Raw genomic sequence first — 26,207 nt, 5'->3', positions numbered from 1 at the left:
ATATGAAGCTTCAACCGCATTGCAGTAAGCAAAGGGTTCTGGATCAGCATGGATGGTTACCTCAGTGCCTTGATGCAGAAATTTGATGCACTGATGGTAGGTGGATGGAATAGCCTTCATAGCATGAATCCATGGGCGACCGAGGAGGATGTTAAATGGTAGGTTTAGATCAACAACATGGCAAACTGTCTCTTGAATGACTAGCCCAACCTTGATTGGTAGCAAAATAGTCCCTTCTGTGGTCCTTTCCAAGTTGGCATAAGCTTTGATTGTGATAACCTCACTGATCATATCTGCCTCAGTATACCCAGCTTGTTTTATGAATTTTAGGGTGCAAATGTTCAAGGCTGATCCATTATCTATCATTACTCTTTTCACGGCAAAATTGGATACCATGATGGCTATGCGAAGCAGAAGGGTGTGATCTGGCTCAACCACGGGTATGTCGGTGGGTTTGAAAGATAGGGCACATGAGGATGAAAGGTGTCCAACAAGATTACGAAAATTAGTAGCATTGATATCAGAAGGGACACGGGATTCTATGAGAGCACTGTCAAGGATGTCTTTGTACACAGGACTAGCGCGGAGAAGGTCTAAAATGGATATTTGGGTTGGCATGTTCCCAAGGTGTTCCAAGATATTGTACCGACTTTTTGATGGAGCTGATGGTGTTGATGAAACTGGTGGGCCTGCGATGTTAAATCGCGCTCTTTGAGTGGTGACCGCACACTCATTTTTTGGTCCTCGGATATTGATAACATTGACAGAAGGCTCTTTCTCAGATATACAACCTATAAGGCTACCATAGTCTATATAGGATGAAGTGTGGTCATTTTTCTTCCCATGCTGTTGGTTTGGCTGGCGGTTGTTGGTGTTGTTTTGGATAGGTGCTTTTCTAGGATTTTGGTTGTTGTGTGGAGGAAAAGCATTTTGATAAATCTGTAAGCCTGCATTGGGAGAGGTTTGGGCACCAACAGTGATTTCCTTCTGATCAATGAGGTCTTGCACATAGTCTTTCAGTTTCATGCATCTGAGGGTGGTGTGACCGTTTACCCTATGGAACTTGCAATACTCATTATCCTTGTACCATGCAGCTTTGGATTGGATTGGATCAATTTGCTAGGTAGGAGGAAATTTGATGAGGTTTTCCTTAGCCAATTTCTCAAAAATAACATCCAATGGCTCACCAAGGGGTGTATAGTTTCTAGGTGCAGGTTGGAATCTGGGCTTTTGCCCTGCAACTACATTGATGGCATTAGCTTGATTGTTAGACCCTTGAAAGTTGGGTCTTGTATTGTGGTTTTGATAGCTTTGGTTATTTCATTGTTGGTAATTGGTATCTTGTTGGTTGTTTGTTTGATATGGTGGGTTAGACTGGTTTTGAGAAGGACCAATGATATTCACATGTCTGGTGTCAGTAACCCCATCTGTTGCAACATGCTTGTTTTTGTTCCAATACCTAGACTTGTCATTGGAATGTGATTGATTTTGGTTGGCCTCTTTGTAAATCTTTACCACACCATCTTTGATGAGTCCTTGCTCAAGGATCATTCCTTTCTCTTTGATATCCTTATAGGTCTGCAAACAGTTCATGGTCATGTGGTGAGCCAAGCTGGGATGTGCATTATCAATAAACATTTTCACCACATGGTGTTCTGGCAAGGTGGAGGATATGCGGGTGGTAAGGGTTTGCCATCTTTGCAGGTATTCGGCAAGGCTTTCTCCACCTTTTTGCTTGGTGTGGACAAGATCAACTATTGATAGCTTTGTTTCAACAAGATGGGCATATTGGGCTACAAATGCCTCAGATAATTCAGCAAAGTTTTTAATTGTGCCATAGGGGATTCTATAAAACCATTCAAGAGCTGGTCTAGCCAAGATTTTGGGAAAAAGGCGCAAGGGGAAGACATCATTGTATGCCACGTCCTGGCAATGCATGTAAAATTCTTTAATATGTGTGACAGGGTCTCCTTTTCCTCTGAATTTGTCAAATTTAGGTACCTCAAAGTGTTTGGGAAATGGTGTCATGGTAATGGATCTATCAAATGGGTAAGGACACACATTCTCAAACTTGAATATCTTTGGATCATTCCCTTCTTGGATGGCTTTCAGAGCTGTCTTCATTTGCTCCCACTCTGAATTGATAGGTGATCGTTGGGGTGCCCCCAATGTAGGAGTGCCTTGAGGTAGGTATGTGCTGGATGGGGCCATTGAATATGGATGGTTATGAGGGATTTGCTGATAGGGATTGTACATTGTTTGGGCAGCTGCATGGTGGATGACGGGTTGTTGAGGGGGAGGTGGCGCATATTGCTGCATGTGCTGCGAGGCTTGCTGTTGATATGGGATTTGAGGTTGGGATTGAGGAACATAAGCTGGCTGTGGGGTAAATGGATTTCTTTGTGGAGGTAAGGTATAAGATGGTTGTGAGGCTTGGGGAAAGGATCGGGGGGCTTATGGGGTTTGACCAATATATGTGGGTTGTGCCCCCATTTGGGATGGTATCTGCAAATAATTGGTGGTTGGCTGGGGTGGTGGATTACCTCCTAGAAGTGGCATTGAAAAGTAGTTGGTAATAGGAGGTAATGGATTAGTTGGTGGTGGAGGTGGTGGGAATTGAAAGCTTGGGAATGGAATTGATGGGATTTGATAGCTTGGTGGCTGGATTTGGAAGCTTGGTATAGTGGTGGCGGGAGCTGGGGTCACTTGGGAGTTTGGTAGAAGATTGGTAGTAGCTTGTGGGATTTGATAGCTTTGTGGAGCGAAGGTAGTAGCTTGTGGATTTGTGGCCGGTGGTATTGAGCTCCCAAGACCTAATGGAAATGATGGGATTGTGTTCTGGGCTGCAGTGAACAAGCTGGGGGTGATGAAAGGTTGATTACTTGGCCCCAAGGGTGACATCCCTGTTGTATATTGTTGAGGTTGGCCAAAGATGCTAGCACTGATTTGGGAGATGGGTGGATTTGGAAGGCTGGGTTGGGGAACAACAGCAATAGTGAAGGGGGTGAACAGTGAGGTATTTTGAGTAAAGGGGGTTTGGAGTGGAGAGGTATGAACCAAGGATGGAGTGGTGGTGGCTGGGTTGGCTTGCGGCATGGAGATTTCAACTTGGGTGGATGATGGTATGTTTGGGTCTGTTGGGTCATATGGATTGGCTGGAGGCTCTTCTTTTGGAATATATTGAGGATAATTTGGATCATAAGAGCCTATGGGTGGTGGCAGCTGCCCAAACAATGGGTGAGATGGATCTGATAATGGAGGGGGTCTTCCAAAGTCAAAGGTTCCTACATTGTCCCTTCGAAAATTAGCCATGATTGTCTCTTTGTTTTTGTCTATAATGGCGTTTACCAATACTGCATTTCCTGGTTGGTTAATGAAAGCTTCAATGTCAGTAGGTGATGGCATAGCTTGCTCTGGGCTGAAGGATTGCTGAGTGCTCAAGGGGGGTGAGGCTGTTTGATCCAAATGATAGGGCTCCATTGTTTCTTTCTTCTTGGCTAAGCGAGTGATGGGTGGCATGAAAAATGCTCCTAGGGATGAGATGCAATAATGCTGATGGATGCAAACGGGGGAAGGCTTTTCTATGCAAATGATTTCCTAGGTTGAGGCAAAGCTATATGACAAAACCTAAGGAGGATTGGGTTGGGGATTCTAACTTCAAAGATATGTTTTCAAAGCACAAAAGGTCTGATTTCCTATGTGCAACCTTGGTGGTGATTGTGTCAACTTAAGGATAGACTAATGATCCTTTAAGAAGAACACGAGATTGACCACTTGTGGATCCCAACCTTTAGCTCAAGGTGATGAGGGATAACAAGTGACAAAGCTAGATTACCCTAGACAAAGCTCTGTCAAAGGGATAACCTTGGTGAGATTGGTGGATTTGGAAGATTTTAGGAATGGCAAACTTTTAGCAAGGTGACAACAATTTTGAAAGCTTAGATGTGCAGATTTTCGATTACTGGCTAGATGGTATGATTCTAAATGAGATGGATGAGCTAATAATGCTTAAGGGGATAAATTAAGATGGCTGGCTTTTCTACAAAGATGACTCTAGAGTGAAGCTTATCCAAGAAGATGTGGAGAAACAAGGGTGTCTAATCATAGAAATCATGCCTAGTTGGTAAGGCATAAGTAGGATTAACTCCTGGATGTTGGCTAAATTTGATGGTGCGCTCTAACCAGGCCTCTTGAAGTGCTTCGTTTGTAGCTTTGTCCTCTACTTTGTGGAGTTTGGAAATTCGTGGGCTTGGTGTTATTGCTTTTCTCTTGGCTGAAAGTTCTTGGTATGCTAGAGATGGCTTGAGTTTGACCTTGTGAAACTTCTGTTTGGGTTTGGGTTGTTCCGACATAAATTCCTGAATCTGCTTGGCTTTGGGAAAAATCTCAGTTGGTTTGCTTCAACTTGTTCAACTTCCAAAATAGGCAGTGACTATGCTAAGTGTGCCCTAAGCTAGGATTGACCAAGTTTGGCAAACATTCATTCAACAAGTAAAATAAAAACAAGCAATAGATAGGAACACCCAGATAGAAGTTTGTGGTTCTCAGAATGTGATACTTGTGCCAAGGAGTGTGTATGTTCTACAAATGTTTCGATCAGTCACTCCAAACACATTAGCATCTTAGATGGTTTTCTGCAAGGCAAACAATTGGTTTAGCTAGGGAGTCCTCGATATACGCAAGGTACGTGAGGCCCAAATCCGTAGATGAGACCAAAAGGATGTCACACAACCGAGAGGAGCGGTAACCCACTTCTCCTCTTTCACTTCTCAAGGGTATAAAGTTCCTTGAGGCTTAGCCCGAATGACAAAATCTTGATCCCAAGAGAGGTGTCTTTCGATTCACCTCCCGATTCTTATACTCCGTCGAAACGCTGGAGTTGAGGTCGTCCAAGGGGTGATGAAATCCCCAAGCAGGCCTCCTAAAAAAGAAACAAGGTTCTGGATCCTAATCTTATGCACCCAAGATGTCCTTGAAAGACGACAAGGGGAGAGAAGACTTGGATGACCTTGGGCTAAAAAACACGCTTGTTCTTTTACCAACTGACTCTTATGTGTGCTAATCTAGACTTTGCAAGCACGCATGTTTAAGAGACAATGTTCAATTCCAACTTGAAGCGCCAACAAAAGTAAATCGATCAAAGAATGCAAACAATAAGAAGAGTTAGGGTCAACAAAAGCAAACTTGCATGCCCGGAGGCCCTCCACGTCAAGTATCGATTGATTTTCTTTAAGGCATTCAAGATTGAGTATGAGTTTGTTTTAAGCCCAAAACAAAAGTGTGTGAGATTCGATTTCAAGCGCGCGCCCGGAGGCTCTCCACGTCAGTTGTTGTTCAATTTTAGTGCCCAAACTTGAAGTGTGATCGATTTAATCTAGAGTTTTGGCCATTTAAGAATTTTGATAAAGTTAAAGCAAATGTTCAAAGACCAAGTGAGTGAGTTAGATTGTGGAACATTTAACACCTTTTTCAAGTAGACCCATCCCCATAAATGGCGCTAAGATTGCAACCAATGGTTAATATTTGATGGGTGATTAGAAAAGAGGTGAGTCCAAGGAACTACTCAAATTGATTTTTGTAAATTTGTATTTTAACTTAACAAAGTTTCTTAAATGTCCAAAAATCAAACTTTACCTAGATTGCATGTGAAAAAGAGATTTGTAATGGTTAATTGATCCTTGGCATTCAAGATTAGATTTTTTTTGTTTTAAGCATGCATTCCAAAGAAAGTTGATTTTAATCCATGACATTCAAGAGTGTGTTTTTGAGCAACATTCATTCAATGAAAAATGTATTTAACCATTCAAGTTCATTTTTTTTTTTTTTAGCAACATGCATTCAAAGACAAATGGTTAAACATTCAAGTTCATTTTTTAGCAACATGAAAACCTGCAAGAAACATGGTTAGTGGTTCCATATGTGCTCCAACCTGCAATGAGACCAAAAAAAAAAAAAAAAAAAAGCAATTTAGTTAGTTAGCCAAAATCTTCAAAAATGAGAGCTTAACACAGGTGACAAGCAGAGACGCCGATTTGCGCAGATGCAAATTTTCGCAGATGACAATTTTCGCAGACGCGGATTTTTGCAGATGTCAATTTTCGCAGACGCGGATTTTCGCAAATGTCAATTTTCGCAGACGCGAATTTTTGCAGATGTCGATTTGCGCAGACGCAGATTTTTGCAGACGTCGATTTTCACAGACAGAACAGGTTGCAGACACCAAAACTACGCCAAAAAAGCTGAAAAATGCGATTTTTTTTTTTTAGATGGTATTTCTTCTTCCTAAATGCGTTCTTTAACCTACAAAAACAAGCAAAACACCCTCACAACACACTCAAACAACAACAAACATTAGATGGTTAGAAAAATGACATATAGATGAAAATAGATGATTAAATGACCCATAGTGGGGTCCCACCGGGCGTGCCAAAATGTAGAACCAGAATCAGTGTGCAAAGAACATTAACAAATAAAGTAAACATTCACAAACCAAAAACTAAATTCACATATATGCTTAGACAAAGAAAGCAAACAAGAAATGCAAACCTCACAAGAGAAAACAATCCATGCTTTCTTGATTCTGTAGATGTGTCCTTTTGCTGTGGATGTATGCTCAAGATGCTCAAAAGTTGCTTCAATGGAGATGGGTAATGGCAAATTGGTAGCTTTGTGAGCTCTCAATTTGGCATTATAAGGGTATGGTTGATGGCTTTGGTTCTCAAAATAGCATGGTAACTTTAGCTCAAAGATTGTTGATGAAATGGCTTGGGATGGGATTCAATTTATAGGCTAAGGGGTAGAGGGATGGAGGGCTTAGATGCAAGGATGGATGAAGGCTTAAGGAGGGCTAGGATACACTCAAAGGAGAGCACATGGATTGTGCTTGTTTAGCACCAATGGGAAGGTGACACTTGTCACAAGGAGGATGAGTGTGAGAGGGTAGGGTAAAGGGTTGGTTAAAGTCATGATGAGTGGGGTTGAGTATGTAAGAGGGATGTAAGAGGAATGAGTGTGGAAGAGGGAAGAGTGTGGAAGATGGGTGTAAGAGTCATGAGTGGGCTTGTAAGAGTCTTTATGTTTTGTAAGAGCACTCATGACTTAGTGGTTGGGTTTTTTTGAGGGGAGACTTTGGTTTGGATTAGGAAAGTCTTAAACTTGTTTAAGGAATGTGACAACATTAGGGGGTGGATTAGGCTTGGGTTTAGGATTAGATTAGGGATGTTAGAGATGTGCAAGTGGATGGCATCAATGAGGGTGGGTGAGTTAGTGGCTAAGCTTGGTTAGTATGGGTGGATGGGGTGGATTAGGCTAAATGGAGGATTAGAGATAGGTTAGGGGTTTTTGAATTTGAGGATTTCATTTATCAAATAGATTTATTTAATAAATGGGGATTTTTGGAATTAGATAGAAGAATAGGATTTAATTGATAAATAATAGATTATTTGATTTATCAATTAGGACTATAGATGATTAATTAAATTAATCAACTATGGGATGACAAAGGATTAATTAAATAGAAATTTAATTAATAATGCCTTTTTAGATAACTAAATAGGATTACTAAAATAGTGTAATCAAATTTAGGTGTCTACACATATGAGGCACCTTGAGTTGGTGTTGAAGAAATTATAGGAAGATAATTTGACATTCAACTTGGAGAAGAGTGAATTTATTAAGGAGGACCTTGTATACTTGGGGTTTGTAGTGTCCCAAGGCAACCTAAAGATGGACAAAAGCAAGGTGGAGGAAAGCTTGAGTTGGCATGCACCTAGATCTACTACTAAGGTCATGATTTTTCATGGCCTAGCTCAATTTTATAGGAATTTTGTGAGAAGGTACAATGAAATATGTGTACCAATGAATGACACTATCAAAGGAGGCATGAAGACCAAGTTCACATGGACCAAAGAAATAGATGAAATCTTTGAGAAGATGAAAAAGGAAGTGGCAACACAACCTATATTGGTTTTACCTAGTTTTGAAAAACCTTTTGTGGTGAAATGTGATGCTAATAACATAGTAGTAGGTTTAGTCTTGAGTCAAGAGGGCATACCAGTGGCATTTTTTAGTGAGAGGCTTAATGAAGCAAAGACAAGGTGTTCTTAATATGATCTAGAACTTTATGCACTTGTCCAAGCCTTCACAAAGTGGAGACACTACCTATTACTAGAGGAGTTTTTGGTCTTCATAGATAACCAAGCACTAAGTTTTATTAACTCACAAGAAAAGCTAAGTCCGAGACACATAAAGTGGATGGAGTTCCTACAATCTTATACATTCACAATTAGACATACAAAGGGAACAAACAACATGGTAGTTGATGCCTTGAGTAGAATATTGTTAACTGTCCAAGATGTCAAGTTGTAGAGCATAGGTTTGGAGGGATTCAATGACCTAAATGAGGAGGATATTGATTTCTTAGAAGCCTACAAGGTATGTAAAGACATTGCTAACCATTTTCATAATACATTCTCTAAATATACATTGCAGAATGGATTACTATTTAAGGGGCCACAGTTGTGCATCCCAAGGGGATCTATGAGAGAGAATCTCATACAAGAAAAGCATAATAGAAGCATGAGTGGACATTTTTATTTGAATAAAACCTTGGACCTTGTGGAGAGGTTCTACTACTGGCCCAAAATGTAGAGAGACATAAGGAGATATGTGGAGCAATGTAGCATATGTCAAAAAGCAAAGGGGACCTCATCAAATGCAGGACTCTACCAACCTATGCACATTCCCAACAGGCCTTGGGAGTGTACTAGTATTGATTTTATAGTAGCATTGCCAAGAACCAAGGCAGGACTAGATAATGGGTTTGTGGTGGTGGATAGATTCAGCAAGATGGGTCATTTCATCCTATGCAAAACAACACATGATGCAAGTAACATTGCTAATCTATTTTTCAAGTAGGTGGTGAGAATCCATGGCTTACCAAGAAGCATAGTAGCAAACAAAGATGTGACGTTTATGGGGCACTTTTGGAAGACCCTATAGAAGAGACTTGGAACAAACCTAGCGCATAGCTCTTCCTACCATCCCCAAAAAAATGATCAAATGCAGGTTATAAATAGGGTCCTCAAAAACCTTTTGAGATGCCTAACTAAAGAGTATGGGAAAAGTTGAGAGCAGGTGATACCTCAAGTAGAATTTTCTTATAATGATAGAAAAAATAGAACCATGTGGTTAAGCCATTTCCAAGTTGTGAATGGGTATCATGGAGTTGAGGGACTTACCTTCACATGACAACATTAGTGGGCATGCTGATGATTTCTTACAATCTATGAAAGAGGTAAATGATCAGGTTAAAAAAACCTAGATGGAAGTAAATATGAAGTTGAAAGAAAAGAAAGATGAAGGGAGAAGGGAGTTATAATTCCAAATAGGAGACTTGGCAATGAATTACTTTAACAAGGCCAGACTACCCAAGGGAATGCCAAGCAAGTTGTAGATGAGAAGGATTGGGCCATGCAAAATACTTGATAAGTATGGACCCAATGCCTATAAGATAGACCTACCAAAGGACATGCCTATCTCTCCCATCTTCAATGTGAAAGACCGTATACCATACAAGGGGCCCAAGGTGGATGAAGGAGAGTATCAAGAGGAACTAGAAAAGGATGTTATAGACTTGCAGGTACCAAAGAGGGAGCCACCATAGGTGGAAACAATTTTGGATTCTAGAGTGAATAAAAGTACAAGAAACAAGGTGTACAAGGAGTACCTAGTGAAATGGAAGGATGAACCTAAATCTAAAGCTACTTGGGTTGTAGACAGTGATTTCAAGAAGCAAGGTATTAGCAAGGAGCTCATCAATCCAAAGGTACCTTGAACTCTTCTTGACAGGGGGAGAATGGTGCAAGAGCACCTAGGGGTAAGGTCAAACCCTAAAGGAATTTTTATTTTTACATGGTTTAACCAACCATGGAAGAAATAATGACTACTTATAGAGTCCCAAGGTGAGTTTAGGAAAGTTAATTTGGATGAATTGAGTCTAGGAGTTAAAAGTTGTCAAGTAGGTCCTAGTGCTCAAAGTGCTTAAAATAGAAAAATAAGGTGAAAAGACCCAATGAGTGATTAAATACAGGTGGAAAATGGTCAAGGTTGGAGCCTTGGTTTGTAATAATTGCAAAAGTTGTCAAAAGTTTCTCATTGACAACTTTTCAATTTTGCAATGTTGTTTAGCAACTTTTCAGATAGTTTTTGGAAATGAACTACTTGGAGTAGTTATGGATTGGTTCAATGGCAAAGAAGGAGGGGGAAGACTATTTAAACATGCCTCAATCTAGTTCCATGGGTTGGATACTTGGATGTACAAACATCACCTATTAGTGTAGCATTGTATGAGCATTTGGAATAGTTTTTGTAAACTAATGAATTAGAAGAGTTGGTTGTGCTACTGTTTGATTTGATTTGGATCCTTTGGATCATGTTTTGACATTGTACATAGTTTTTTGGATTTAAGGGTTTAATTTCCTTAGGTTTAGAAAATCATTTTCTTTGTGTGATACTATTGTCTAGTTTTGAATTGGTAGCATAGAAATGGCTATGGCTTGAACTTCTTTGGTCAAACTCTCATGGTGTTTGGAAATTAGGCAATAGCCTTTGTATAGGTTTTAAATATTGAAGTCAAAGTTTAGTCAAGGTAGTTGGCCATGGTTACAAGCAAGCCCTAGGCAAGCTAGCAAAGCTTGGGAAGGCACGATGTATAAGCAGATATAGTAGTGAATAGGGGATTGGTATGAATCGATCTCTATAAGGTAGCAAAAGAGTAGGGTACTAAGAGTGTTGGATTTAGAGGAGGAGGTAGGAAGTGAAAAGAAACACCTTAGAAGAAGAGAAACCTTGCTTATACCTTAGAAACCCTCAAAATAGGCATTTTTAGAAACTATATTGTACAAATAGTATTATTACCTAAGACTACCAAAATCCTTTAGCCTAGGTCAATAGGAGACAACGTCCTTTAGACACCAACTAGTCTTATTAAGGGTTTTTGGGAGGAAATGCTAAACCCTTTTTTAGGAAGGCTAATAGGGGCTCTTAGGGCTCCAAGGTCAAATTAGGAAATCTAGGGTTGTGGATGTGATGGACCTAAAAGAAAAATTTAGAATGGTGGGGAATGTATCAAGGAACTCATTAGGAGATCCTAAGCTTGGTTAGAAATTAGAATGAACATTGTGATGAGATTTTCCCTTGAAGGCTTAAATGTGCTTAGTGGGAAGAGTGGGAAGGAGAGAAAGGAAACTTGAATTGTTGGGGAGTTTTCTTGGAGGAAGGGGATCTAGAGTGTGTTTACCTTGTGTAGGTTTGAATAAAGAACCCTATTGGCCATGGGAAGCCTCAATGGAGCCAGAGATCTCTTGTGGAAGGAAGCTCCTCATTAGTCCAACATATAGTGTTTTAATTAATCAACACAACAACCATAACAACATCATATCGGTTCTAAATTTCTACAAGAGGAAGATCATCTTTAGTAAAGATAATACAAGGATGAGATGGCACTGTATACATACAATCCAAGAAAGATGTAATAGTATCTAGATTAGGTGATAGAAATAAAGAGTAGATAAAGTATTTTGTAAATATTCATTGTAAGTGGGTGATGTTTTCAATAATTTGCATAGAGAAATTTGAGCGGGCATAGTATGTAATTGCTCCACAAAATCATAATCTTTGAAATAAGTTGTTGGTTATCAAGGTACTTGAGGAAGCACGGGTTGAGAAGGTGGCAATGAAGCAAGAATAGTAGGTTGAGGATTATTCTTGGTGAGATAAGCATGAGCCACAAAATTCTTGATTAATGATCAAGTAGTCCAAAGGATTTATGGATTTACCCTTAGGACAACCCTTAACAATCATCAACAACTTCTCATAGCATACAAAAGGTTTATAAATAGAACAAATAGTTGTAGAAAAAGGAAACCATGCACGCAACTCATTATAGAAGTGGTAGAAAAAGGTTCCAAAGGGTGTAAAGATAAATCATATGATTTCTTATCCACATCTTCCTTACCAAAGGTCTCATTTATAAAACTATCATCAAAGTGCTCATGAAAGAAGTTAATCATTTTGAATGAAAATTATACGCAATGCAAGAGTTTTTTTGTATTTAAAATAAAGATATGTAAAAGGAAATGCAATATGAGATCTAACAACAATATCACAAGTGAAAATGTCATAATTTGGGTTCATAAAAAATGTGTCAAGGGAAATGTGAATCAAGGAAAGTAACCCTAAGTTCATCACATGACCACACGTACCTTAAAAGGATGGAGTCCAAGGAAGAGATTCTTTCAAGCCAACCCTCAATGGTGTTAAATCTTACAAGGTTAATGAAATCTAAGAGAAAAAGGAGCATCAACTCAAGATAATATCTAATGATTATGAAAGAAGTGAAAGAATGATACTTTCCCTTGAGATTTAAACTAGTTACTCCAGATCTAAACAAGATACAAAATACTTCAATGAAAGTCTTGAATTGACAAAGGAGGATAGAAAGGTACTTATCTTTGAGATTTTGAGCCTTAATTTCTAAGTGGTGTACTATTGTAAGGAGTGAACAAGACCATATCTAAGCATGAAACTGAATGATGGATGAAACCCAGAAATCTTTTGTCAATCTATAGGGATGAATTTGTGTATCAAGAAAAAACTAGTTCATCGGGGATGTAGTGTGACCTTGGTCAAAGCTGTCTAGTGATGATTCTAATTTTGTAGTTTTGTTAAATTACAAAAAAAGGTACTGTAATCTGTAACTATTTTTCTATTCTAAGATCCCCTAATATCTAAAATGTGGGATGTTGGGTGCCTATGTAGGGATTTTCCTTAGTCAACCCCTAGTCTTAGTGGTTTCCACCTCAATGGATAGCCGAAGTGAAATGTAATATGAGTGATGCTTGTGTATGAGCTTGGAATGTACAAATGTAAGGATCCAAGTCTTCAGATCCAAAACCCTAACATGAATTATTGTTCTTGAATGTGGATGAAATAGTAATGCATAGATATGAGGATAATATAGAAAGAATACCAACCCTTGAAGGCTAAAGTACTCTAGGCCATACTCATGATCTATATTCACTACTCCATGGTTGAATCTTGAATGCTTGAATTGAATCTAAAGAGGATGAAAAAGAAATCTCTTGCTTCAAAGGATGTTTTCAAGCCTCCTTGCTTCCACCTTGTAAATGTGTTAAACCAAATTGGGATGTCCACAATGGATTGTCCACATAAGAAATGCTTGCTTGATTTGGTTTGAGGATACCTAATTTTTATTTCTTGATAGTGCACACATATATTATTCCTTTCCAAATGAAGAAATTGAGGGTGTTTATATAAGATTTAGATTAATTTCCTTTTGTGGGTCGACTAGGCTCAAAATAAAAAATTCAAACCAAACCCCAAAGAGTTTCCAACTGTAGGAGTTGATGAAGTCCAACTCCATAGCTCACCAAGATCACCTACATGCAAATAACCTATTGAAGGGAAAACAAGAAGGAAGAGGTGGAGCTTGGAAAAAACCCTAAACAGACATGAGAGAGAACATACTGCAAAACAATGAAAATTGTATTTACAATGAAAATAGAATGAGAAAATACAATGAGAGAGCCCAAATATAAAGGCGTCATGTAAGCTTGTAGAACAAGATGGAAACTGGTAGAAGATAAGGTTGACAACTAACCATCCACAAAAAGGTGGAACATGCTAGAAGGGAACAAACTCCCATGTTGTCAACAAATCTTCACTACAACAACTAAATACTAAATATTAAATGAATGCATTAACCTAAGTAAGCTTAAGTAAATAGAATAAATTATTGATTATTAATTATTTACTCTAACACCCCCCCTTAAGTGCAACTTAGGGGAATGCCTTAAGCTCACAGAACTAAGATAATATGCAAAATGGGTCTTGGCAACAAGGCCATGTTAGGTACCCATGTACAATGAAAATAGATGCAACCTCTAAAAATGGGGAAAGAGAGAAAACCACGTGGGAAAAACCCTCCCCCAAAAAGAGGTAAACCTAGTGAAGAACTAAAGAAGCCTCCAACTAGGGGAGTGTCCCCATAAAATAGGAACAAAGAGTGATCATGAAGAGCATCACTAAAGCATGAAGAAACTACAAATCTGCCATCAGAAAGAAATTTTTGATCTAAAGAACCTCCATGGAAGAAGAAGGCATGAACTGAGCGTGTCTATATGGTAGATGATCCATCTCACCAAAATGCATAGACACCTAGCGACTGCAATCGCCTCATATATAGGATCAACCATTGAATACACACCTCACACTATCGAACCATTGAACCAAGGATGCATTAGAACAACAACATAACCCTCCCTTAATGTAGATGGGGTGATATGATAGGCAATTTAGAAGGTGGGCCAAAATACTCTATAGACAAAACCAAGAATGAGGAGAGAGGAAGAGGTACAAAAAACCTATAAAGACACAGTCACACCAACACTGCATGGGGCTAATCTCATGGAAGGAACACTCACTTGACAAAGGGAGAGGGCCTAAAAAAGGAAATAGCTATCCCCCCCATGGTGCTTTATAAAAAAATTGTAAGTACAACTATCTCAAAACAACATTCATGAACCTAAAATGCAAAAGTGACCTTTTATCTCAGTCTGTATACATAAAACTGCTTACAAATGATGCCTCCAATGATCAAAAAAAGAAAAAAGCTAATACAAAAGATATTTCAGCCCAAAAAAAAGGATTCCATGCTTTGAAAATGATCCTCGAACCTAGAACACCCAAGATATCTACCATAGAGAAAAAATGCCAAAAACATGATAGAAAAAGCATAAGCTAGAGTCTAAGGAAAAAGACCACATTTTTGAAAAGGTGACAAAACCAGCTTTTCAAAAATATAACGTTTTCAAAAAATGGACATGGGATGCAAAAGATATGTATGCTAGAGTCAAAAATAGAACTTCAGACTTCAACTACAAAAAAAGCAACTAAACTACATCAAAGCCTAAAAATACCTACACCAATGTCTTTGTCTTAGAACTAGTTTTTTGGTGCTTCTTTCGAATTAGAAAAATACCCCACTATGCTCAAGTTATGGCCAAAAAATTCCAGTGGGTAGAAAAGGACTCCAAAGAGGTGTAAGATGACTAATGATGTAGTGCTAACATCTTGCTGATGTAAGCATTTCATGCCAAAAAAATTGATAGCCTGGCAGCCATTATGGCAAAAAAAGGTGCCACATGGTAGCCATGTGGCAATGTTCACGTGGCAAAGTGCGACATGGCACCCATGCCATGTGGTACCCCAGAAAATGGCCAACATAGAAAAAATTACCACACATGCGGAATAGTTGTCAAGTGGAGGGGCTGAGCAGAATCGTCAAAGCGAAGAACAGAGGCGTCACCACCAGCAGAGGGTTGTGGATGGGTGACAGTTGGGCCACAGCAGCCTTGCGACAGCGTTGCTAGCTGCAGCCACTACAGGTTGCGCACAAGTGGCACAATGGAAGCCTCATGGTGGTGTGGTGGCTGTACTATGAAATTTATATATTTTTAAAAAAATTTCACCAAAAAATCATCCATACAGTCCATACAGAGCCCTACGTGTAAAATTTTTTTGCCTCTTAGAGCCTTGTCTCCAAAAATGAAAAGTTTTATATGAATCCTAACTATAAATGGCCTTCTAAATCCAATGGCAGCATTTGTTTGGGCCCAAAGTGCTCTAAAAAATTGCTCTTCCCCTGGATTAAAGAAAAATACATAAACAAACTAGGGTATGTGTCTTCGAATCCCAGGTTCAAAAATCTTTCAATGAAGAAGCAGCAGGGAGGCTTTGATACCATGTAGGAGTTGATGAAATCCAACTCCACAACTCACCAAGATCACCTGCATGCAAATAACCCGTTAAAGGGAAACCAAGAAGGAAGAGGTGGAGCTTGGAAAAAACCCTAAACAGACATGAGAGTTCTAGAACATATTGCAAAACAATGAAAATTGTATTTACAATGAAAATGGAATGAGAAAATACAATGAGAGAGCCCAAATATAAAGTCCTCATGGAAGCTTGTAGAACAAGCTAGAAAGTGTAGAAGATAAGGTTGACAAGCAACCATCCACCAAAAGGTAGAACATGCTAGAAGGGAACAAACTCCCGTGTTGTCAACAACTCATCACTACAACAACTAAATACTAAATATTAAATGAATGCATTAACCTAAGTAAGCTTAAGTAAATAGAATAAATAATTAATAATTAATTATTTACCCTAACACAAACTGCTAAGACCAAAAATAGGGATAAATTAGGGGTGCACTGTACCCCTGACAACTAGGTGTAGAAACTCTTAAGGCCATCTCAGGACCCAAAAATGAGTTCCAAAGTCTAGAAATTAGGTCCAAATTCTGAGGAAAATACATTTTAGTGTGAAAAGTCATTATGTCATTTGAAGAGAAAGGAAAGGGGAGGATCTAGATGGATAGATCCTAACTCAAGTTTTCCTTTGTAGAAGGGGAATGTCAATGAGGCCTTATTAGGTCCTACCTAAACTCCATTAAGAAGAGAATAGGTGACATATTAAATGCAATTTCATTATTAAATTATATTGAATATGTGTTAAATAGTCATAAATTGAAGTGCTTCCAATTTAGGATGGTATATTACTCAAGTATTTTAATGCTTGTATAATAATTAATGTTAGAGTATTGGATTAATTTCATTTCATTTATTAAATTACCTTTACTCCCTACTTAAGATTTCACTTTATGTGCATGCATTCCCATTTAATAATTAAATATTAATTATTAAATATCATTTACCTCCTAGGGTTTCTCATTTAGGTTTTACAATCTCCTTTTATAAGGATTGATTCATTGTATATTTCTCTAACTCCTTTTTGTTTGATAATATATTCTTGCATATTTTTAGAGCCAAACCCTTGTCTTCTCTTGTCTTTTGCTTATCTATGATAAGTTCTTGCATCCAACTGTTTTATAGGATCTATGATTTTATTTTTATCAAATCATTCATGGTATCAGAGCTAGATCTACTGCAAATCCAATTTTTTTAAAGGGACAAAGATCAAGGGTTTTTTGGATTAGATCTAGTATTTTTCAGGCATCTTTTTTGTGGAAATAGTGGGGTCTCTAAAATTTGGATCACTTTGAGTCCAAACAGACATCATGAATGGATTTAGAACATTTCAAACCCCTATTTCCATATAAAACACTTCAATTTTATAGTCTAGGCAATTCCGAGGCAAAATTTGTTTGCTTATTAAGGTCGTACATCCCTTGACACATGAATTGAGACATTTTTTTTTAAATAAAAAATAAAAAATTACATTTTAAAAATGTGCCACTAGAGCTCCACCCTACCTCCACTCTACCACTGCTTTGCCTGATGTAGCACCATTGTATCATTTTCGCTCTGCTTGTTGAACCACCACTATGTCACCGCCACACCACATGCAGACCAATAGTCTAGCCCCTAGTGACATGCCAGCTCGAGGGGGCTTAATATTTTTTACTCCAAGTGGGCTTAAAGTTTTAAATTTTCTTTATGGAGGTACCTATGGTTTATTTCTAATATCTTGAGCATTCGGTGTTGGTTCTGGGAAAACGAGATATCGTTGGAAAGATGATTTTGAGACAAACACATTAATGCATTTTTTTTTCTATTTTTTCATTATGATATCTATTTTTACTAGTGAACTCTGATGATATCTTTTGCATTCCAAGGGGCATAACTTGCTCAATTTTCCTCTATTTTTTATTTGAAAGAAGCAACGAAAAGGTCTCTTCAAGCTCTCTTCAGATTCTTTGCTATTTTCATTAGAATTTTTCAAATGTACTCATGATACTCAACTGAAGATATTTTTTTCTCTTACTTGTATACACATTACTTCTAGCATTTGGGGTTCAATTTTTTGCATTTTGGGGGGTATTTTTAATTCTTGTTTATATCATTTACATTAGTAAACCAAAACTATATCAAAACAAATTCTTTTTAAAAATGGTTGAGAATCCTTGTTTAGTTCCTTTAAACCTACATAACTATTACACATGGGGAGTTACCATGATATGACTTCTCTATTCAAAGGGTTTGTGGTCTTGTTTAGATGAAGTGCAACCATTATTTCATAGTACCTATCAAACCTTACAACACGGGACTAAGATGGATGAGGTCATGGGTTTGATTTCTTTGAGTGTTTTAGACAACTTATAGTTTCATCTTCATTGGTGTGATACTCCTCAAGAGATGTGGGCCAAGTTCAAGAAATTTTTATTGATCAATTGTATATTTCCTTTGATGTTACACAAATGTCATATCTTTACCAGTTAGTGTATGTCGAGCTCACTCTGGAAATGAAGACAATTTCCTATGTCTTCCAAGCATTATAGTATTTTTCAAGTTCAAAAGACATTTCCTACCGAGTTTACTTGGGTGTTGAAGAGAAATTTGTAGAAGTTGAGTGTTAACCAAGCTCACTTAGGTAACAAAGGAAAGTTGGATGGAACTAGTGTTAACCAAGCTCACTTGATTAGCAAATGAATTTTATGAAGATGTAGTGTTAATTGAGTTCACTTGGTTAACACAATAAAATATTTTAGTGTTAGTGTATCCCAATTAGGGTCAGCTAACAAAGGACTTTCTTGTTTTGGCATATTGAGTTTTATGTATTTATTTGTTGGTTCTAGCCAACTAAGGAGATGAATATTAATTATTCTAAGTTGTATTCAAGTCAACTTGACAATGTCTAAGGTATAAGTATAAGGTCAAGTTGAGGATTGAAATTGTAAGTAAGAGTATGGAAGATAAGAAGATGCTTAGAGGAAGCGAATTGGAAGGATAAGTAGAATATTCTTGAGCAACTACAAGGATACATTCGATCAAGAAGGATCAAGTGTGTGAGTCAAAATTGAGATATGAAATTAGTAATACATTTGCATTAGCAATCAAGTCATATCATTGTTACTATCTAACCATTGTAGTAGTGTATCAAATATCTTAATTGAATTGGCTTAGCAACTATTTTCCAAATCCTTTAACAAGGTGGCATTTCTAGATTGAAGTGTGTAAAGATCTCTAACAAGGCCACTCTTAATTGGGTGATTAAATCCTCTAACAAGGTCACACCTAACAATGTGTTTTGTAACCTTTAATAGGGTTGAATCTTAATAGGGCTCACTTCAGAAGAGTGAAAATCAATAACTAGTTTCAATTGGTGGTTTTTCCCATATTGGGTTCCCACATTAAATGTCAGTGTCACTTGTGTTCATTTTTTTTATGTGTATGTAACTAAGTTAATTAAGGCTAATCACAAGATAATATCTTAAGTTCTACATGTTTAGTATTTTTTTATTATTAGTTGACATTATAGTGCTTGTTGAGCTACAATATATTGTTAGTGTTAATTGAGTGTTGTGTGTTGACCTGGTAACAACAGTTCTAGCAGAATTTATGTTTTGAATTGACATCTAAGGGATCTAGGATTTATTTTTGTCATAACTGATTCATCCCTCCCCTCTCAATTACTCCTCTTTATTAATCTCAAATTAGTTTTGAAAAGTGAGTGTCTATACACTTAACTCATTTACTTAATTCATGCCAAAAAAGTAAAATATGTCAAGTAAATAGTGAGTATCGAGTCACTCATGTACCAAGTCACTCAAGTGTTGAGTAGATAGTATATGTTGTGTGATTCAAGTGCCAAGAAAGTATTGCATGTTGAGTCATTCAGATGTTGAGTGACAACATTGAAGTCATAGTTAGTGTTGAGCACTAAGGACTTCAGATGCCAAGCAACATAGTTTTGACATAGTTGTTTTTATTGGCACAAACTACTAGGTAAACTATTTTTAAGCCAACTTAAGGATTAATTTATGATATTTTGTTGATAAGGATGAATCTTAAGTGAGAATTCCTTTGTAATACATGCATCCAATCAGAAAAAGGGAAATTTTAAGCGACAATATGTGTGAATCATAGCCATTGATTCATACATAATCCTAAGTCACCTGGATCTTCTTAAGGAGGACAAACCCTAAATGTTTGGAGGAGAGAGAAGGAGAGTTTTCATGTGCAAATAGGACATTCATGGTGACCAAGGTATTGTGATTTGAAATTCATTACATAATTAGTTAAAGCAGAATAGAGGAATGGATAGCAGAGAGGCATCTAATAAAAAAGGATCAAGTATACATCAGTATAGAGGTGATCTAACATCAAGAAATAGAGTGCTAATCATAGGATCATTACTAAGACATTCTAAGAAGTGAATCAATTAAATCTCTTAACAAAGAAGTCATAACATGCTATATTGAAATTCTCTAACAAGGTGCTTACTTAATTGTGAGTTGAAGTCCTCTAATCAAGCACACTTCTAGTAAGGTGTTGAAATCCTTCATTGAATACATTGTAACCTTCATTGAATACACTTTATTATTGTAGTAGTTTAAGATTTGTGGGTGACATCCCCACCCGAGTTTTACCTTCTCATTGGAGCTATTGAGCTATTGTTATGCATGATGCTAAACAGTAGGAATTCTTTCAAACTCCTCTCTTGAAAAGTCAATCTTGTGAATCAACTCCAAGGTTCCAGGTGATCTTGTGACCTACTAGAATCTGCTTAGTTGAGGATAAATGTTTTTGTTCATGATGAGGCCTTTGTTGGTTCATTTGATTTCAGATGAGATGTAGAATATGTTCACTACTTCAAAATAAAACATGCAAAAAAGAACTATGTTTTTTTAAAAAAAAATGTTTTCCAATGAATGTAATCTAACAATGCAAATAATATGAATTCTTAATTTAACAAGGGATTAGTAAAGAAAATAAAAAGTACTTTAAATCAAATAACATGAAAGTAAAATCCTAATAGACATAAGCTATAGAAAAACAACACATCTACAAGCTAATCTTTTGAAGAAATCAGTAGGTAACCAATGAAAATAAGAGCAACACTTCCTTGATTCCACTGATACAATCATCGATGGGAAACTTAATAATCGTATGATGTTTCACTCTTCATCAAATTGCAAGGCCATAGAAAGTGTTCTCATGTGAGACAAACAATTATGCAGGCACAATTTAGTGATTTCTTCTTGAGCAAGATACGTTAGCAAAATTTGTCAAACCATAGAAAACACTGGGACTAAAAGATTGCACAACCAAAAAAAAAGTAATAAAATTTTGGCTCAATCAAAATTCCATGAACATAAATTCACAAAATAATGATAGATTTAGGCAAGAATCACTACACTCCAAATGCGAGCACCAAAAGCATAATATTATTACAAAATAAGGGTAGCCTTGATTACATATTACAATCCTATATTTATAAAAAAATCCTCTCCTCAATTTGTGCTGAGAGTGAGAGATATCATCATGTAATCATATGCTTCTAATTTAATGAAACAAACTATCTAACTAGTGCTTAGTAAGATTCCATCCATTTTATATTCATTAATTAGATGCATAAGCCTTTACATGTCATGAACAAGGAATTTATGAGAAAATAAGAAGAAGAGAAGCTTCAATCAAAGTAGAAGAGTCTAGAAGTATCAAAAATAGAAGTTGATCCTTCATTGAGCATTTTTCAGAGTTAAAATACTATCAGAATGTTTTTTTGGTGCATGGAAAGCCCTAATTTTGGAACTAGTAATTAACTGTCAATGCACCTTTGGAAAAGCACACCTCTGAAGAAGTGCATCAGCACACCTACACACCTTTGACTTCTTCCAAAAATCTTCAAACACTTTATTACCAAAAAGCATAGTAGTTCACCAGCTCATTGGTGCACCTCTAACTTCTCCAAAATTCTTCCAACACTTTGTTGCCAAAAAGCATAGCAGCTCACCTCTAACTTCTCCCAAATTCTTCTAACACTTTGTTACCAAAAAGTGCAGCATCTGACCAGCTCACCAATGTACCAACTCACCAACGTACCTCTAACTTCTCCAAAATTCTTCCAACACTTTGTTACCAAGAAGCACAGTAGCTCACCAGCTCACCTTTGACTTCTTCAAAATTCTTCCAACACTTTGTTGCCAAAAAGTGCAATAGCTCACCAGCTCACCTTTGACTTCTCCAAAATTCTTCCAACACTTTTTTCCCAAAAAGTGCAATAGCTCACTTGCTCACCAGCTCATCTCTAAGGTCCAAAAATGCAAAATCTTACTGAGTGTCAAAATTGAAATTCTGACTTCTGGGTTTCTCTGTCAAGATTTGAAGACAAGCTAGGAGACTAGATAAGACCTCAAAATGACTTAGACCCTAGACTAGGGCCCCAAAAAATCCCAAAATATAGTAGGGGGTCCCTATTCCTACTAGGGAATGGGGTGTGCATTGTGGAACTACAAAAAATAACCCTGATAAAAGGAAGAAATGGAAAAGGCATTTCTTCATCAACAAACATTCTTCATACATGTGTCAAACACCAATTGAATCCTAAACATTCTAAGAAATTGTCAAATGACTTCACAATGAAAAATTTAGGATCCAAAACCTTCAAGCTCAGTGTGTGTTCAATGTATTCATTTCTTTTGACATCTCGAGATGCAGTCAATTGAAATCTTCTAATAACTTGGAAACAATCTTCCACCCTTCTTGGCTTATTCATCGAGAATCTCCACGAAGGTCATTTGTCAATCCTCTTCCTAACCAGATGAGAGAATTAGTTTGAGGGATCTTAGCAGGCTATCACTTTTCTTTTAAATTTTTCAGAAAATCCTTTTGAATCATTTTCTCCATGAAGCAATGTTTTGGTACTAGAGAGCTCATTTTGAATGTGCATCTATTTTCCTTTTTAGATCTCTTAGAATCCTTCAGCCTTAACATCATTCTTTCTTCTTCTTCTTTTTCTTCTATATCCCAACTACACTTAGACTATGTAGTCAGGACATTGGTGTCATTTCTTGGATTCGATCCTTTTGTGAACATCCCTTGCGTTCCTCGTTTAGAACTTTTTAGAAACTCTCATGCTAAGCAATGATCTTAGCAATCCCTTGAGAAGATGCCTCTATTTGAACTAGTTGGGTTTTGGAGCATCCCTTGCTACTTTCAACCTTGGTTTAACAACACTTGAGACAATCGATCTTTAAATTTGCAAAGTGTTGAGAACTTGTTATTTCACAATCCTAAGTTCAAGACCGAAAATCCTCTATTACTACAATTAACATCCATTCCTTAGTTGGTATAAGACACACAATAGTCCAAATATTTTGACAAAGAGATACTTCTTCCTAAAATTGGTACCAAAAGAGTAGTTATTAAAATATCTCAAGACAAAATCTCAAGTGTGCCTACCCATGGACTAGTACAACTTTGACAACAAACACACAACTAAAAGAAAAAACACTTGCAGAAATTAAAAAACACTTGTAGAAATAAAATCTAACTTTTTTTTCTTTTTTCTTTTTAAAAATATTTTTTATTCTTCTAGGCTTCAAAATAATGTTTTAGAAATTTCACATTGACTGGCAATAGAACTAATTCACCTTGTAAGAAACTGAGGCTAAAAGTATTTTCTTTGAGAATTTTTGCTTTTTGGTAAGGACCAGTCGAAACTTGGTGAGGCTACCTACCTTTTCTCTCACCCTATCCCAAAGTAGAACAAGGTTGGAAATTTTGAAGGATTTCATCGTAGACCTCTTGTTGAACTATCTCTTCATGACAAGTTGGTGTTTAATCATGTGCTCCAATGTAGCTATCCATTTCTCATCCATCTCTAAAAGATTCATCAATCTGATTTGTACTTTGTTAAGATCTTCAATGTACCTGTTCATGGATTTCAAAATAGAAATCCTAAGGCTGAGTGGGAATACTGGCTCTTGTCTGTAGATGAGAAAATATGGAGAAGTCCCTAAAGTGTTCTTGACCCTTACTCGATCCATCCATAGAGCATATTTGAGTTGAGTATTCCAATCTTTAGGATTCTCCTTTAATAACCATATTATTACTGTGATCAAGTTCTTGTTTGTAGATTCAGCTACCCCATTTCCTTGTGGGTAATAATTGAAAGAGAACTTGATAATGACCTAATTTTCAAATACCCATTGAGTCAAGAATACTAATGGGAAAGTAGATTTTTTATTGCACACAAGGGAAAATGACATTCCAAATCTAGTAACAATGTGTTCCTCCAAGAAGTCCATGACTACCTTAGCAGTGAAATTTCTAAAAATTTCTTCTTTTGTCCATCGCGTACAATAATTAGTGACTACAAGAATAAAAGTGTGTCCAGTTGATGATGGTGGATTGATAGGACCTATGAAATCCATCCCCCACTTTGTGAAGGGGCACCCCTTGTACACTGGTTGTAATGGCATTTCTAGGTGTCTTTCTTTGTTGGCACTAGTTTGACAGATATGATAGGAATGTACATGCTCAAAGGTGGCTTTGAGTATTGTGGGCCAAAAATAACCTGATCTCAAAATCATATGAGAAGTCACCTCTACAGAACCATACCCTATACCATACTTATCATGAAACTTCTCTAGAACTTCCTTTGTTTCCTCATGTCCTAAGCACTTCAAATAAATTCCTTTGTAATTCCTTTTGTACAACTTTCTAATGCAACATGTAGGACTACCATTTCATTTTGAGTCCCCTACATTATGAACTATTTATCCAACTAGGGCATTGGTTTTGCAAAAGGTAGTAAACAATATCCTAATACTAGAAATCTATTACTACACCTTGGCCAATATCAACTTGAGATACTATCATCTCATTTGTTTCACTATCAAACTTGAATTCCTTTTCATCCTCAACCTGGTTATCAGCTATCATTTTTTATAGACCTTGACCTCTGACCAACCTCATGGGTTGAATTTCTAAATCAAATTCTTGAAGTATTACCATCCATTTACCTCGTCTTTCACCAAGTTCATTTTGCATCAATAATTTCTTTATTGTTGGATCAGGCGCAATAGCATACACCTTAATTTTTAGTATTAATGATAGAATTTCTTTACCACCTTGATCAAAGCAAAAGACTATTTGTCAAGGTTGGAATAATTCAACTCAACATTTCTCAGTGGACAACTCATGAAAGCAATAGGTCTTTCATCTTCCTTTTCTTTCTTTTGTGTTAAGATCCTAGCGCACAAATGTTCTGAAGCAAAGGAATATATCTTGAAAGTTAGCTCATAGTCAAGACTCACTAGTACTAGGGTCAACCGTGGAAATGACCACTTTGATATTCTAAAATGATTTTTTAATTTCTAGAACCCATTTTGTCTTAGCTCTCTTTTTTAGTACATCATTAAGGGGATGAACTATTTTTGCAAATCTGCTTATGAATTTTCATACAAAATTTATCTTCCCAAAGAAAAACTTGAGTTCCTTCTGGCTATGGGGAGGTGATAACTCTAGAATGGCTTTGACTTTATCAAGATCGATAGAGATTCTAGCTTCAAAATAATATGACCTAGGAGCTTTCCTTTAGTGACTCCAAATGAACATTACTTGGGATTGAGGGATATGTTGTATTTACAACATCTATTAAATAACCACCTTCAATCATCAATGTGAGTGCTTTGATCCTTTGAAAAGATAGTTAAATCATCCATGTAGATAACTATACACTTATTGACCAATAACTTAAAAGTTTCATCCATGGCTCGCTGAAATGTAACACTTGCATTAATTAGTCCAAAAGGCATTCTTCTATAGGTGAAAGTTCCCCATTTAGTTGTAAAAGCCATCTTTAGTTGATCTTCTTCATCGACCATCACTTGATTATATTTTGAATATCCATCTAAGAAATACATCATCTTTGAACCATTCACAATTTGTAGAACCTTATCCAATGGGGGTAAAGGATGCTTGTCCTTTTAAGATGCCAAGTTCAAGTTACAAAAATCAATACAAAGATAAATCTCTCCAGTCTTCTTCCATACAGGAACCAAATTGGCCACCCATGCGGAATGCCAAATGGGGAAGATGATCTTAGCATCTAGTAACTTCTTAACTTCTTTCATTATTAGAGGTTCAATGATAGGATTGACAGGTCTTTGTCATTACCAGAAGGGCTTGGTATCTGGTTTTAAAGGAATATCATGGGTTATAATCTCAGGGTCATATGTCTTTAGCTCTTCGTAGCTCCAAGCAATATCATCTTTATACTTAGTAAGTAGTTTGAGCATATCTTCCCTTCTTGTGTATTGCATGATTTCCCTATCTAGACTGTACTTGGATCATTGTCAGTCCCTAAGTTGTATG

This window comes from Cupressus sempervirens, chromosome 6 (assembly GCF_028749045.1).
Source record: "Cupressus sempervirens isolate cs-2001-9-10 chromosome 6, ASM2874904v1, whole genome shotgun sequence".
NCBI classification, from domain to species: domain Eukaryota; kingdom Viridiplantae; phylum Streptophyta; class Pinopsida; order Cupressales; family Cupressaceae; genus Cupressus; species Cupressus sempervirens.
The sequence above is the reverse complement of the archived record's forward strand: the minus strand, read 5'-3'. Positions refer to the sequence as shown.